This window comes from Periplaneta americana, chromosome 6, assembly GCF_040183065.1.
Source record: "Periplaneta americana isolate PAMFEO1 chromosome 6, P.americana_PAMFEO1_priV1, whole genome shotgun sequence".
Lineage (NCBI taxonomy): Eukaryota > Metazoa > Arthropoda > Insecta > Blattodea > Blattidae > Periplaneta > Periplaneta americana.
The window spans coordinates 112,423,246-112,439,369 of NC_091122.1; the positions used below are offsets into that span (position 1 = coordinate 112,423,246).

Below are 16,124 nucleotides of genomic sequence, written 5' to 3' on the forward strand. Positions count from 1 at the left end.
GGTACCTGGGAATGTCTACAGTGATTTAGCTACGTACGAAGTTGTGCGCATACTTTGGAAGTAGTAGAGTTAACTCTGTGGGTCTAATGGAGTCGGAAGCCATCCTTCAAGCTGTGTCCGCGATCGGTATCCAACGTTAAAACTCTCCGGAATTTAACTCGAATTTCCTTTACAGTTGCAAAATAAATTGTGACTTAACGTTCTAAAGCTGCAATAAAAGAATTAAATACCTGTTAGAGGTCTCGTTATTGCACCCGGGATAGACAAGTGTGTCACAAATTAGTCGAAAATTCTATATATTTTCTCTTGTTTAGTTTGGCTTTCTCCTCTCCTCTCCTCTCCTCTCCTCTCCTCTCCTCTCCTCTCCTCTCCTCTCCTCTCCTCTCCTCTCCTCTCCTCTCCTCTCCTCTCCTCTCCTCTCCTCTCCTCTCCTCTCCTCTCCTCTCCTCTCTTCTCCTCTCTTCTCCCTTATGTAGCTATGAAGAAATACCAAGAGAATATGTGCTATAAAAATTAGTTTTGTGTTGGGTCCTGGACAGAAAAATGCATTCTCCATTAAATACTAATAAGAATATGGTTGAAAGATACTTATGTCCCAGCCACTATAGAAACTGCTAAAATACCTTGAAAATGCCTTGGATTTATAGTACTGATTAGTAGAAATTAATGTGACCACTGGGTGAGCGGTAAGCCCACCCATCCCCTCTAAATACGTGCATTGTATACGAAAAACATTGTGCGCGAGTGAAAAAGATGGCCATATTGTCTGATTGTGATGGTGTATTCAGTGTTGCCAACACCCTTCACAATACTACATACCTAATCTAACCTCACATAATAATACACCTCTAATCTAACCTAACCAAACCTGTCACATAATACACACCTAATCAAACATAACTTAACCTGTCACATAATACTATACCCCTGTAGTAACATTCCTCAAGTTTAGGATCATTTCGCTTGCAAATGTTGCTCGCCTTGCTGTACATGTTGAGAACCATCTAGTGGTAGAAGTGCAAGGTGATCGCGATCGTCTTTTATTATAATTAAATTTACTTCGTGAAGAGTGTGTTTTGTGAATGAATAAATGTGTTAATGCAGTGATAATTCCACATATAGTGCCGTAAAAATTGAAATGTGTTGTGGTTGTGATAAAAGTCTTGAAAATTGAATTATAGTGTCAATTTGGCAGTAGTAAAAGTGTGCAATATTAGTTCAGTGGCCGGTGAATACTCTACTTGATCATAATATGTCCCTTTAAGGCCCAGTTTTACGAACACGGAATAAAGTCCTGTTAAAATTAATTTCATGGTTATGTGAAAAATGTGTTGTACGAACTTGGAATAGTGCGTTATTCGGAGGATATCTTCCGAATAAGCTATTTCATGCTTCCAGTAGTTAAATTTTTATCTAGAGAATAAAATAAATAATGGCAGCAGCATTAGACATGAATATCTGATAGTGATGGTGAGTTACCATATTATGTATTTTTGAGAGCGCAAGAAAAAAAAACGGCATAATAGACCTTATCTATTAAATGAGTATGGCGATGAAAAATTTCTGATAAGATTCGAGCTGAAAACGGGCACTGCTTAAAGCTTGCTGGAATTAGTCAATGATGATTTGGAACTCTTGCCTTTTGTTTAAAAGTAATGGCGTCAGTTTTGTTTTCTAGCAAGTTCTTATAGTCGTATCTTCTATCTTATGATTTTTATGTCTAATTTAGTTTGATTTACTCATTCTTTGTAATAAAATCCATTGACAAAATATTTATATGTTCAGAAAATAAATTAAAACAATTACTGGTATTCTGAATGCACTTTATAAACAAAACAAAATCCAAAATATTGCCAGCCTCTGTTCTAATTCGGCTAAATTTGGAATAGATAACCTTGGAATAAACGAACGTCATACAACACGGTAGGCCTACTCCATTTATTCTATAGTTAGGCTATCCCACGAATAGCTACTCCAAGATTTATTCTTCGATCATACAACTGGACCTTAGTCGTAATTGTGGCACTGATATTAGAAACGGTACTAATCCTGCAGAGGTCGTCTTGAGAAAAACACAAAATACATTTCATAGAGTGCATTGTACTTGCTTTAACCTCTTGTTTTTAGTACCGTTACCTTGCACTTAGCCAGATCTACTGTCCCACAAGGAGTTATTTCTTTTAGAAAACGTAACATATAGAACAGGCCTGCACAAGGTTTGCGCTCTCCGAGTCGGCTCACAGCTCGCGAGCGGAATGCAGATATTGGCTGAGCTCTGTATAAGGGTGGAATGGAAGAAGGGGTGATCTCGTACAAAATGTACACAAAAGGAAGTACTAGTATGAGTGTTCATGAAATAAATTACCGTTCAATGTTTACAAAACTATCTTGGACTATTATTAATTAATAAATAAATATTTATTTTACAGAAATAATATAAATTCTATAGCCACTTAAATATACAATATAATTTTGTTATATTTTTATTTACCAGTACATCAAAATTAGATTTTATGCTGTTGGCAGCTGAAAGGAACAGTACTGATCGCAATGAAACATCAGTTACAGATGTTCGATACCTGCCTTTATTAAAGTTGATTATAAAAACAGTTGCTCACAAATATAAATGTTGAGCAATCATTTTCTGAGCCAGCCTATGTAGTCGCGGATATTTCTGTTGTAAAACTCAACCAGATTACTATTAGTAGTAGTATTATTATTCAAACGGTCTTTAACCCTTAGGTCACATTGAAGATCAATAAGTTCAAGCTGTAATTCGTATGACACTGTTCAACTGGTACTGAAGGAATTTATTATGATAACTTAAAATTTATTTGCAATTAAGACAAGATCTTGGAACCTAAAATTAAATTCATTTTGAATTTCAATTAATATTTGCATATAATCATTTAACATGGCTTTATCACGAGCAGTTTCTACGTTGGAAAGTGAGCCATATTACCTTCCCGAAACTGACTTACGAAAAGTGTAAGTTTACGACTGAAATCCCGTAATTTATTCAACATATCAACAATGAGCTCGCCATTTCCTTGAAGAGGGATATTTAAATTGTTGAAGATTAATAAATTCTAACGTCCCCTACCCCATGTAATATTGCAATTTTCAACTCCTGAACCTTTTTACTGCGATCTTCACCAACAAAACCATCGTATCTCTATGTGTGGACTAATGATGACGCATTATATTATGCTTTCCTCTTTCTTTCAAACTTTTGTGGCAGATAAGTATTAACTCCAGCTGCTGTGAAAAAATAAACATTTTCCCATGCAATATTAATGAATTTGCCTAATGATCACTTTTCCGTCTTTTAGATTCCTCCATTATGTACCGTAGATAGGCAAAGTGAAAAAGCTATTGATAATGCACACTACACCAGATAGCTGCGTGGACTATCCTCTACCTATAGCAGGCCTACGTCATTCCGACGTACCTTTCCGACGACTCTCCCACTCCGAAGGAACGCTGCGCTCAATGAGCGCCGTTTGTGCAGGCCTGATATAAAAACAGTTTTGGAAACTGTTGACATGTCCGCTTTTCGATCTAAAGGAACAGAATTTCATAAGAAAAATAGTCAATAAATTACATATGGTAATCTTTTTTTATATTATATTACTGTTGTTTTTAAACACTAAAGCACAACATTATATTTATAAACAAGTTGACATCTCAGTAAAACACTATCCAATTGGGACACTTTCACTGTCTCACAACACACTCCCAGAATCTTGGAATGCTGGGTCATTTACTTTAGCACTGTATCTCGAAATGCATGAAACACTTTATTATAAGAAGAGGGCTAGTCACTTAACAAGTCCCTTTTTTTCAACTTAACGCTAGAATTCTACAATGTTCCACGCAAGTGACAACTTACATTTTTGTATTAAACGATGAAGGGTCACTCTTAACTCGGATACTCCAAAATTGATGAGATGATGACCAATCCCGTTTTTGATCTCAGGTCCTCAATTGTCAATCGTTCTCGAAAGCGCTAGGTTTGTGACGTGCTGACTCATGTAACAATGATTGTGTGAATGTTTAGTTTTTAAAATCTTCGTTATGGTGATATTTTATATTAATTATGGATTATAAATATTTACATTAAATTTATGCTTCCAGGTCATTATTATTATCATATTGTTGTTAATATTATTATTATTATTATTATTATTATTATTATTATTATTATTATTATTATTATTATTATACTTTTACTTCTAATGCGAAAAAAATATATTAGGTCTATACAAAATTTAGTACATACGTGTGGCAGTATATGTTTTCCATGTCCCTATCACCACGGCATGGCGCGTCGTCAGGTTGCGGATCGAGGAGACGGCCCCCAGATATGGAGGGCAGCTGGGAATATATTGAATAAGCAGTCGCGGACAGCCGATGATGGGTGGTCCACAGCTTGGGGGTTGGTTTGTTACGAAACCTCTAAATAATTCTCGGAATGGGACTGATTTTCTGGCACGACCACAGCAAAGGACGTTTGAGATGGGCAGGGCACATGTAGCACATCTATGGGCGAATCCAGAAATGCATATAGAGTGTTAGTTGGGAGGCAGGAGGGAAAAAGACCTTTGGGGAGGCCGAGACGTAGTTGGGAAGATAATATTAAAATGGATTTTAGGAAGGTGGGATATGATGATAGAGACTGAATTAATCTTGCTCAGGATAGGGACCGATGACGGGCTTTTGTGAGGACGGCAATGAAACTCCGGATTCCTTAAAAGCCAGTAAGTAAGTAAGTATATGTTTTACAGATTAATTATTGTAATGAAAACTATTAGCAATAGAACAATTGAAATGTGTGAGCCCAAAACGTGTTCAGTGCATTTTTATGAAAGAATTGGGGTAGTTTCTTTTTTTCCACTGGTCTACGGATGGAGCGAGTTTTCAAATGACATGCACAATACAAAATAACACTAATTTTGAGACAAGATTTGGTGTTGCTTTGGAAGGAAACAAGCTTAAAATATAATGTTAATGTTAGAGGTCTGAAACATAATTAGGGGTATTAGTGCCATTATTTTAACTGATGATTTTTCATGTCATAAGGAAGAAAAAATATTCTCACAATTTTTTTCTGATTGCAATATTTAAGCAATTATTAAAGTTTATAATATTAGGCATTTGGCAACGTTGCTGGAAGGGGAGGAGGGAGTTTACAAGTAGACGGTACAGCTCAAGCGGATACAGACATACCGGTACAAACAGATGCTCTCTTCTAATGCAGGGGCGGACCCTATTTTTTACATAAAACAAGCAGCAAATACAATCTTTCACTATCATTAATAGACCATTATGGTAAATTTGCTTTTCATGTAACAATACTGCTGCATTTTTTGTTGTACGTCTAAAAAATAAACAATAATGTTTTTCTGCACAAAATCACACGAACTTTTTTTCTAATGCAAAATTTTAATCTCTCCCGCTTCCGTAAAGCAGTATTATTTTTAAACAAATTTCTAGTTGTGTGATTTTCGAAATGGGGTAAGAGACTCCTAGTTTCTAAAAATCGTTGAGAAACTACTATAAATGTTCGCCGATTAGGTAACCTTCTTTGAGGAAAACATTGACGGTACATCCTTCTTGCCTCACTTGAATTATGACGACTTTCTCCATAAATTAATAACATATGATATTCCTAAACTGTAATTGACATTGTAAGTTGTTTTTCGAATACATGTAGGTACTGAACTGTCATCCGCTCAGCAGTAGACCTATGGACAGGGAGCTTGAACTCAGCTGACATGTACGTACGTCTGTGCAGAGTACTGCTTGCTGAACAGGTTGCCACGTCTCTCACGCCAGAATATTAAGAAATTTAAGCATGCATTTTTATTTAATTTCACGAAAACGTAATAGAACACACAAATATGTATTTGAACTAATATTAACTCTTTGCTAGATATTCCTACTGATGTAATTGTTTTCGTAATTTTACTAACGATATAAGCAGTATAACGCAAATAAAATAAGAAAAGAATTATTTTGGGGGTGGGGAAACTATCAAGTTTTGACCATATGTTGTATGGTGCTACGGTTGGTCTGTGCCGCACGTTGGTTGCGCCATTTGCGACGGTCAGTGCGTGTGTGTTGGTCCACGTGGGCGCCAATCACGATGGTTGCTCTCTCCTTCCTCTGCCGCGTCGTCGACAAAGTCCGGATCGCTTAGCTCAGCTGAGACGCCAATACACGATGCTGTCCCACGGTGGAGATGATCTCTTTTTCAGGGACACTGTGGTTTTGTGGGTGAAGGATTTTAATGTGATTTTTGTCGATCACACGAACACAATGAGAAAAAAAAAACCATGGAGTAAAGTTCCACTAATCTGGTTTATTATGATCACGTCCCTACGGGAGTATGAACGACGGAATACTGGCTGTTGTCTTCTCTGTAATCTCGGCAACGTTTTTCTTTTATCTAACGCCTGTTTAAATCACCCCTACTATTTCCCGAGTAAGTCACCAACTCAAAAACACGAAGTCTCCACTTTACCACTTCGATCGGCTCAATGGCCAGAAATTGTATGAGAGCCTGTCTAGGTTCGTCCCACGTTTAAATACCTGCCGTGGTGATGCGCTCCCAGGACGCTACTTTTGTTTAGGCTAGCTAAAGCCATCGCGCGCGTTCCTCGACAAGGAAAAACCCACGCTAGAGTTCAACAGCCTTGCTCGCGTCTTCGGGTTGAGTGCCCACACACTTAGGCTTAATGTACTTGCCGCCTGCATGTATGTGAGTAACAAAACACCTATTATACGCTTCGCCGCTCACAAGCGCTTGGGTTCGAATACCTTAAGAAACGGAGAAATCTCTGAGATGAAGCTATACCGTATTTTATATAAAAGAAATATCTCTTCCTATCACTAGATCACCCGACTACAGCTTCAATGGCCATTTTTTGATCCTGTAGACCGTCCCCGACGACTACGAAAAGGATGGCACTTCTACCCCTTACATCATGTATATGTAGGCCTATACATCATAAAAATAGCCAAATGAACTATGCGACTCTTGGGATCACACTCTTAAATTAAACACCTCAGCCAGGGGAAGTTAAATTTAGATTTAGATTTAGATTTATTTAATAATAACATATACATAAAAACGTTACATTAAAATACCCCGAAATAGCAAAGCTCGTGTTCAGGGACAGTTCCGTTACATAGATATACATACTTTGTAGACAAAATACTTACGAAATAAGCTCACATAAAGATGATAATAAAATTAGTAAATAATAATACTAGTAATAACTGAGTGAAAAAAGAGACGATGTTGAGATTGATGGATTAATATTAATTTATTTATATTAAATTATAAAGCTACACTATTTCCATTCTAATGACTTATTTTGCATTATTACAATTGTAAAGTTTCCATTATGGCCGTCCAGTGTTGCATGTTTTGATGCAAACAAGGAATAGGAAGCAGTAGTGACTGACATAGGCCGTTACTCTACCCCCAATTAATCTGACGTTCCATGTCAGAGGTTCGTCCTCCTCTAACAAGGTAGTCTCGTCCCCTGCTTGGCTACTACTCCAACTTCAACACTTAAATACCTGTAAATAATTTCACTTTGTACAGAAGTTTTGGAATACTGAGTTGGCAACATGGTAGACTATTATCTTGAGGGTCGACGCGTGTCGCCTGATAACTTGCACCGTGGTCACGACATAGAGGCGCGACGCTCTGAATCACGTCAGCACGTTGGACGCCTGGGAAAGGAAACAAAAGATGGATCAGTCACACTGATTGAGTGGCTGACTGAGAGCTTCGTTAGAATGCAGATAAGTTATTAATTTTGTCCAGCTAGATTTGCGTTATTGCACACTGTGAGGAGGCGATCTCACAATTGAATTCATATTAGTCTTTGTGCGATAACCATACGTCACACTGGCATCTAGTGATGCGACCACACACTTTGGATTCCATTATACGACATACCACATTTCGTAATAACATTGATTCACTTTTAAAAAATAAATGGTTGCCGTGTCTTACGTCCCAACCCTCTTACGTTTTATTGTTCACTTTCAGTTTACATCGCAAAGATTATTATTTTATGGTGTCACCAGAAGTTCAGTCGTATCGGTAAAATATTACTTACGTCATTCTTGACAATCGCATAGGGCATGCAACATCAGACCTGCCAACCTACGAGAGATGAATTTTCAATAATAGTAATAATAATAATGATAATAATAATGATAATGATAATAATAGTAGTAATAATAATAGTAGTAGTAATTCCAGCATAATTAATACAAGAGGGTGGAAGCGCATTATCTTGTGAAATTTATAAACTTGTACTTGCAATTTGGGAAAAGGAAATTGTACCGGAACAATGGAAGGAGTCCATAATCGTACCTATTTTTAAGAAGGGGGACAAGAATAGCTGTAGTAACTTTCGAGGAATATCACTTTTGTTGACGTCTAAAATTTTGTCGAATATCCTTTTAAGAAGATTAACTCCATATGTAGATGAAATTATTGGGGATCATCAGTGTGGTTTTAGGCGTAATAGATCGACTATTGATCAGATTTTTAGTATTCCAGAGATATTGGAGAAAAAATGGGAGTATAAGGATACAGTACATCCCGGCCCCGGAACAATTTTTCCTTGAAATTATTCAAACCTGCTTTACAGGGACCTACTACCTGAAAGCCAGATTTGTATAATACATTCGTTACTGGAGGTACATTAACAGAAAGCCACAATTTAAAGTCGCACAGTAATTGTGTGCACTCACAGTTGAGTTCTGGCGTCTTGTCAGCTCATGTGAGTTGTCTGGATATAAAAAGAAAAGTTGTAACGGTGTCGTGTATAGTTCCTGGGGTAGCTCAGTCGGTAGAGCGTTCGCGCGCTAAGCGAAGGGTCCCGGGATCGATACCCGGCCCTGGAACAATTTTTCCTTGAAATTATTCAAACCTGCTTTACAGGGTGCTACTACCTGAAAGTCAGATTTATATAGGCTAATACAGTACATCAGTTATTCATAGATTTCAAAAAGGTATATGTCTCGGTTAAGAGAGAAGTTTTATATGATATTCTTATTGAATTTGGTATTCCCAAGAAACTAGTTCGATTAATCAAAATGTGTCTTAGTGAAACTTACAGCAGAGTCCGTATAGGTCAGTTTCTATCTGATGCTTTTCCAATTCACTGCGGGCTAAAGCAGGGAGATGCATTGTCACCTCTACTTTTTAACTTCGCTCTAGAATATGCCATTAGGGAAGTTCAGGATAACACAGAGGGCTTGGAATTGAACGGGTTACATCAGCTTCTTGTCTATGCGGATGACGTGAATATGTTAGCAGGAAATCCACAAACGATTAGAGAAAACACGGAAATTCTACTTGAAGCAAGTAGAGAGATAAGGTTGGAAGTAAATCCCGAAAAGACTAAGTATATGATTATGTCTCGTGACCAGAATATTGTACGAAATGGAACTATAAAAATTGGAGATTTATCCTTCGAAGAGGTGGAAAAATTCAAATATCTTGGAGCAACAGTAACAAATATAAATTATACTCGGGAGGAAATTAAACTCTGAATAAATATGGGAAATGCGTGTTATTATTCGGTTGAGAAGCTTTTGTCATCTAGTCTGCTGTCAAAAAATCTAAAAGTTATAATTTTTAAAACAGTTATATTACCGGTTGTTCTGTATGGTTGTGAAACTTGGACTCTCACTTTGAGAGAGGAACATAGGTAAGGGTGTTTGAGAATAAGGTGCTTAGGAAAATATTTGGGGCTAGGAGGGATGAAGTTATAGGAGAATGGAGAAAGTTACACAACGCAGAGCTGCACGCATTGTATTCTTCACCTGACATAATTAGGAACATTAAATCCAGACGTTTGAGATGGGCAGGGGATGTAGCACGTATGGGTGAATCCAGAAATGCATATAGAGTGTCAGTTGGGAGGCCGGCGGGAAAAAGACCTTTGGGGATGCCGAGACGTAGATGGGAAGATAATATTAAAATGGATTTGAGGGAGGTAGGATATGATGGTAGAGACTGGATTATTCTTGCTCAGGATAGGGATCAATGGTGAGCTTATGTGAGGGCGGCACTGAACCTCCGGGTTCTTTAAAAGCCTTTTGTAAGTACGTAAGTAGTAGTAATAATAATAATAATAATAATAATAATAATAATAATAATAATACAGCAATGGCACAAAAACGTAACATTACAGAAGAATATTATGCGTTCACCTCTAAATCCCGAAGATTGTGTCAATATGTGAGAGGAGACGTCGTGAAAAAAGTGCGGATGATTCGCGCTATACGTGAAAGTTGGTAGTTGTAACTGAACCACAAACTGATGGCTTCAAGTCTACAGCAGCGACGTACTTCCGACGCGGTTCTTCCGTTGGCCAAACAATATTGATTGTCGTTGTTTTTTGTTCTCTTATAAAGTTACCTGAACAACGTTGGTTACTTAACTATTTAATGAAGTACCAACCGAGTGTGAATTTTATTATTCATGGTGGATAAAACAGACGTTGCAGAGGGTTTCTCTCAGGGTACTGCCGTTTTCCTTTTCATTCCACCAATACTCTCCACTTCCCCCTCACTTTTATCTATCATTTGTAACAATAAAAAGACTGGGGTGATGCAGAACGAGTTTCCGATGCAGATCTATACTTCATTTCATATTATCTGACAGGAGATTTTAAACATTGCCGGCAGAGGAGGAGAAAAGTATAATTTCTATTGAACCAATGACAGACGTCTCATTGCACGATTGTCTTGACGTTCACAGTGGGCCAGAATTCAAATCTAGCAGGAAAATATTGAGTTTTTGAATGTTTTAAATGACGTTTTCTCGCTATGCAGTCTCGAAGTACTAACACTGATGTTCACAAATCTGTATGCCTTCAATTTATACCGAGCGAAATGCCAACAGGGCTGGCTGCTAAAAGTCGCAAAGTGTTAAGAACCCGAGCGCCGAGCGCCAGACGGTTTATGGCGGGTGTGATGTGAGGGTGATCTGTGGGTTGTTGATGTGGAGAAAAGTGTCTTCTATGATAGAAGTTTTAACAGAAGGTTCGTACTTCCTATTTCCATTAGTCATACTTTAATTGTTCACGTGAAATATTACCATGGATGCATTAAACATAGCTTTAAAATATTGCGGAATTAGGCCTATGTCTTTACTTCATTTTAAATTAGAGATATAAAAAAATGTTGCATCAGGTGTCACCTTAAAATCTACATCAGATTATAAAGCAATCCTTACAGTTTATTACAAAAGTTAAGTTTTGCTTGCGTTTGCTTGCCTTTTTTATGTTTGCGTTTTTCTATTTCTGGGGTAGATTACCATATCCAGTCCACTGTGACTCGAATGGACTTATACGAGGTGTTGACTACTGAAAAAGGGTCTACTCATACTCTCACTGATTTCGTAGTGAAAAAATTAGAAATACAACATTATTGTAAGGATATTATACGGTGTGTCGAAAAAGTTGTGCCCACATTTAGAAGTAATTTAGAAAAACGTTTGAAACAGTGCTCCAGGAAAAAGGACAGGTTTTTTTCGTAAAAATTCGGAATGGTTAGTAAAATCAATGGACCACAGGCCTCCTTCTCCCTTCCCTCTACTTTTCCCACATGCCTGGTCGATTACTCCAGATTCTTTCTTCTCTCCATTAATAAATTATTGTCAATATTTTAGTAAAATCTGAAACTTCTAACAGGGGAAGTAAATACACTATAAATTCACAGGGCCAACGCCTTCAAAGCTGCGTACATGGTTCAAATAAGTGCACTGGTCCAAAACTTAACATGGAGGCATGAGATAATTACTCTGCTTGCCATTAAAATTTCACTCTAATTCATGTGTGTCCTCAATTTAAAAATATATATATATATATATCAAATTTCCCGAAAGATTTCTACATAAATAAAAATTCTCCAAACGTCCAAGGACTTAATTCCACCCGTTTCAGGAGTAGACCTCAAAAACTGTTTGAAGAAAGTGGCGTGAAAACAAGAATTAAACATATAGGTTACGGTCTCTGAAAAAACAGCGTTCTTAAAGTGAATCAGTTCTAGCTACTCAATTGTCTTTGCGGGGTTCAGGGAAAAGAGATGCAACATACTTTCTACAACAAATCACACAAATTACTCCAAAAAGAGCATCAAAGTATAAGATAGCCTCTAATATATCTCCGACTTTACCAAGACCATATAGGTACACCAGAGAAAGCATTACAGTTTTAATAGATAACAACGTCATCAAATGTAAATACAATGTGCAGTGTTACCTATAGGTATGCCCAAGAAGTCCAAGAAGCTAGACATTAGAAAGTTCTGTAAAGATTATTCAAGAAAATTTGCACGAATTCAAACAATGTAGGATACCTTAAATGATCTTCTTGTAACTCCTGATCCTATCATATCAAGTATTTATCCGTTTTAAGAAAATAAGGAGAATTCCTTTCCCGATGAAGTGAGACAAATGTTGAAGGAGCCCCATACTTATAGTACAAGTGAAGATGTGCGCGTGACAAGAAGGAAGGATGATGGAGCGGACGAAGAGCAGCTGCAGCTGGAAGAGGAGGAGGAGGAGGAGAAGGAGGAAGGAAGATAAGGAGGACGATGATGCAGACGATGACTTCTCCTATTAGAGAATATTGGAAACTATAAGTTCACGAAAAGTACAAGTCATAATATAATTGAGTACCTAGTAGGCTCCATGAAAGTAGTTATTCAAACTGGCACTCATAGCTTATTACTACGGATAACATCCCATACTGGCTTATTATTATTCCATAAGCTCTTAGATATCATTATTTAGTAAAACAGAATCATTTAAAATTATATTCCATACTTATTTAATTTTTCCCGCTAGATTTGAATTCTGGCCCACTGTGCGTTGGGAGGAGGTAGAACATTTCAGACCGTCCAGCCTCAAGACAAGCGTGGAATGAGACCTCCGTTATAGGTTGAATACCTATTATACATACTTCTTCCCTCCTCTGCCGGTAATGTTTACTTCTCCTGTCAGACATTATGAAACAAATGATAGGTTCTAGGGGTTTGGAGTTAAAAGGTCTGAGTTTGGGCTCGTTAGTAGATGATGTGATCTACCTGCAGGACCCAGACCCAGAAAGGATGGCCTGCCTGTCAACGTCGGATTGACGATTTCCACCCAGGCCATCAGTCGCGTATAGGGCGTGCAATGCGCCTAATCAGTCTAAATGCGAGGATCCATTTCTCGTTAAATCAAGCAATCAATCAATAAGATAAGTAAAATAAATTACTTGTATTCTTTTACCATTTAATCCCATCTTAACTCTTATTAAATTCTTGCCATGTATAACCGTGGCTTTTTAGTTTTGTCCGTTTAAATTTTCATTAAAAATTGTTTACGTCTCTTACATCAGTTCTACTGGTCATCGTAGGTCATCTTCTGATTTGGCAACTAAGATTTGGTCATTGCATATAAAATGGTTTGGAGTATTTTGTTGGTGGATAATTTGATTCCTTAAGTTGTTATACAGGGACATCATTTTATTTTTACTTACACTTCTAATATCAACCTGGCTATACCCTTGGATTAAGGGTTGCGAACCGGGAACACCGTTTGCGACCCCCTTCCACCACTGGAGTTGAATGATATTCGCTTAAAATACAACAAATCACTTAACAAGGTATAGGAAGGAAGAAAAGTAGTTCATGCATTTACGTAAACTAGGAAATATCATGATTTTGAGTTTGATAATTTTCATTAGGTTTTATAAAATCAAAATACAGTACAGTATTAACAATAAGTGTTTTTACTCACGAACTGAGCTGTTCATGTGGACGTATTCATTATGCAGTGTATATTATATTGTCTACAGCACATTAGTGTACAATATAGAGAATGAAGTTAAATTGAAAAATAATCATAATATGGATATTTAAACACATTTTTTTAAATAGTGGCCGTTCATTTCGATACAAGCTTTAGTTCTTCCTTGCATATCATCGCACTATAGACTGTTGTACCTAATTTCAATTACCAGTTTCGTCCTTCGTACTAGTAACTCATGTTGAAATAATTCTGTACCTACTCTACAAAAGAGTACCTTAAGTACTGTAAATTCAGTCTTCATTTCTGCCCGATCCGAAAAGATAAAATTACTCAGGCATGCTATCTACTGTCCGTCCAAGTGGTTACGTCGCAGGGTCGTAGAAAAGGGGGAAATCACGTGACAGTTAATTACTTAACAAGGCCCTTTTATTTAAGTTATTTTAAACAGTTATATAATATTACGTAGACGTCCAATTACTAACAGAAATTAATGTTTTCAGAAAAGAGTTAAGACAGCTCAGCCGCTAGCTTTTATATAGGGGCGAACAGAAGCGAGTAAGAGAAACCGGGATGCGACGTAGGCAAACGGACGACAGTACCTGTGCGAAAATATGATTCAATATTGAAAGGTCTTTCGTCACTGGAAAACGCGAACATATTTCTGGAACATACTATACTCACTAACTCAGTAGTTGACTTTGACTGGATACGCGGCCTTGGTTCTGTGTGGTGGACGGTTGTAAATTTACTAGTAGAAGGGGTGGGAATGAAGTACATTAAAAAACTCAGGTACAATAAAAATTGAAGTAAAAATAAAATGATGTCCCTGTACATTTCTAGTCTGGAGTGATCTCATTAATACCTATAAATATTTAGTACAGAGAATAACGCAAATCTTTTCTTAGGGTCTACTCTTTTTTGATGGTTATTGTATCTGTTACATAGTCAATATTATGTCTGATTTCAATATTCTATCTAACAGGTGTATAAACTTTTTATAGCCAAAATATTTTTCATAAATATTTTTCTTTTTTAGCAGTACATCGTTTTCAAATCATAGACTACGTCTTTTTACAATGTCATCGGACTCGTTTCCTGCAAAGTGAAAACATTTCTGATATAATTATCTTTTAAAGTTGCCACCAAGATAAAGGTCGTATATGAATTTCCTTCATAGACCAAAACTGTAAACTTGTATCATTGTTGCACTGTTACTTCCAGTTCTGTCGTCCACCTTTTGGAGTGTCGCATGTTGATGTGGGCACAGATGAATGCTTCTGTTTGCCCTCATCCGTTTGATGTATGGGAAACAGACTTCTGCTCCAATATTAATATCTAATCCCTATACACCCCCTTTTCCGAATCTCACAACCCTTTCATTTACAGTGTCCTACTGTGTTCAGCCATCTACAGGGTGATTCATGCATTGACGCTATAGTCGAAACAAAAATTTTAATATCGTAATTTAACCTCATAATGAACGTGCATTTCTATGAACACAATATCTGCTATCTTAATTTTCGGGGATTATAGGATTTATTCTCCCAAAATTTTTTAGGAAAATTATTTCTTATCATTGCATTTGTGATAGTTGAGCAGTAATGTTTGTCCTGAGTAATTTTTACTAGGTTATTTAACGACACTTTATCAACCACTAGATTATTTAGCGCCGATAAGATTGGTGATAGCGAGATGGTATTTGAGGAGATGAGGCCGAGGATTCGCCATAGATTGTTTGACATTTTCCTTACGGTTGGAGAAAGCCTCGGAAAAAACCAAACCAGATAATCAGCTCAAAGCGAATCGAACCCATGACCGAGCACAAATTCGGATCAGCAGGCAAGCGCCTCAAGGCCCGCTTCGACTTAGTGGAATCGAATCGAACAAAATTTCTCCTCGCAATGTATTTAAATAGAAAATAGCAGGAAGCCGCGCATCGAACCGAATCGAACCGAGCAGAATTCAAGAGCTAGAATATTTATTCCACTGCCGGAACAGAACTTCTTGTTTCAGGTATGATCGTATGTCCTCCTGAAGCCTTTATGAAAAAACAAATCAGCAATATCCATTTTGGTAGCATAATTTCTTCATGGATATGTATTGTTGAAATACTACGTATACAAAAATTACAATATAATAATGTAAACGAAGAAAAAATAACATCTTTTTCTGTTTCATGACAAAACATGAAAGTACTGCTGTAATAATAAAGAGTTGGGGCGAAATAGGTGAATTAACGGAAACATCACGTAAAAATTAAAATCTAAATTACGGTAATGCAAAAGAA

General features: G+C 37.1%; 1 long non-coding RNA gene and 1 other non-coding gene across 2 annotated transcripts in view; both read left to right on the forward strand.

Moving 5' to 3' along the window:
- LOC138702226 (uncharacterized) overlaps positions 1-16,124 on the forward strand; it is a 231,417-nt gene that overhangs the window by 93,339 nt on the left and 121,954 nt on the right. The window lies entirely within an intron of this gene.
- Positions 8,861-8,934, forward strand: TRNAS-GCU (transfer RNA serine (anticodon GCU)). The gene has a single exon. It is a non-coding gene; the product is annotated as a tRNA-Ser (tRNA).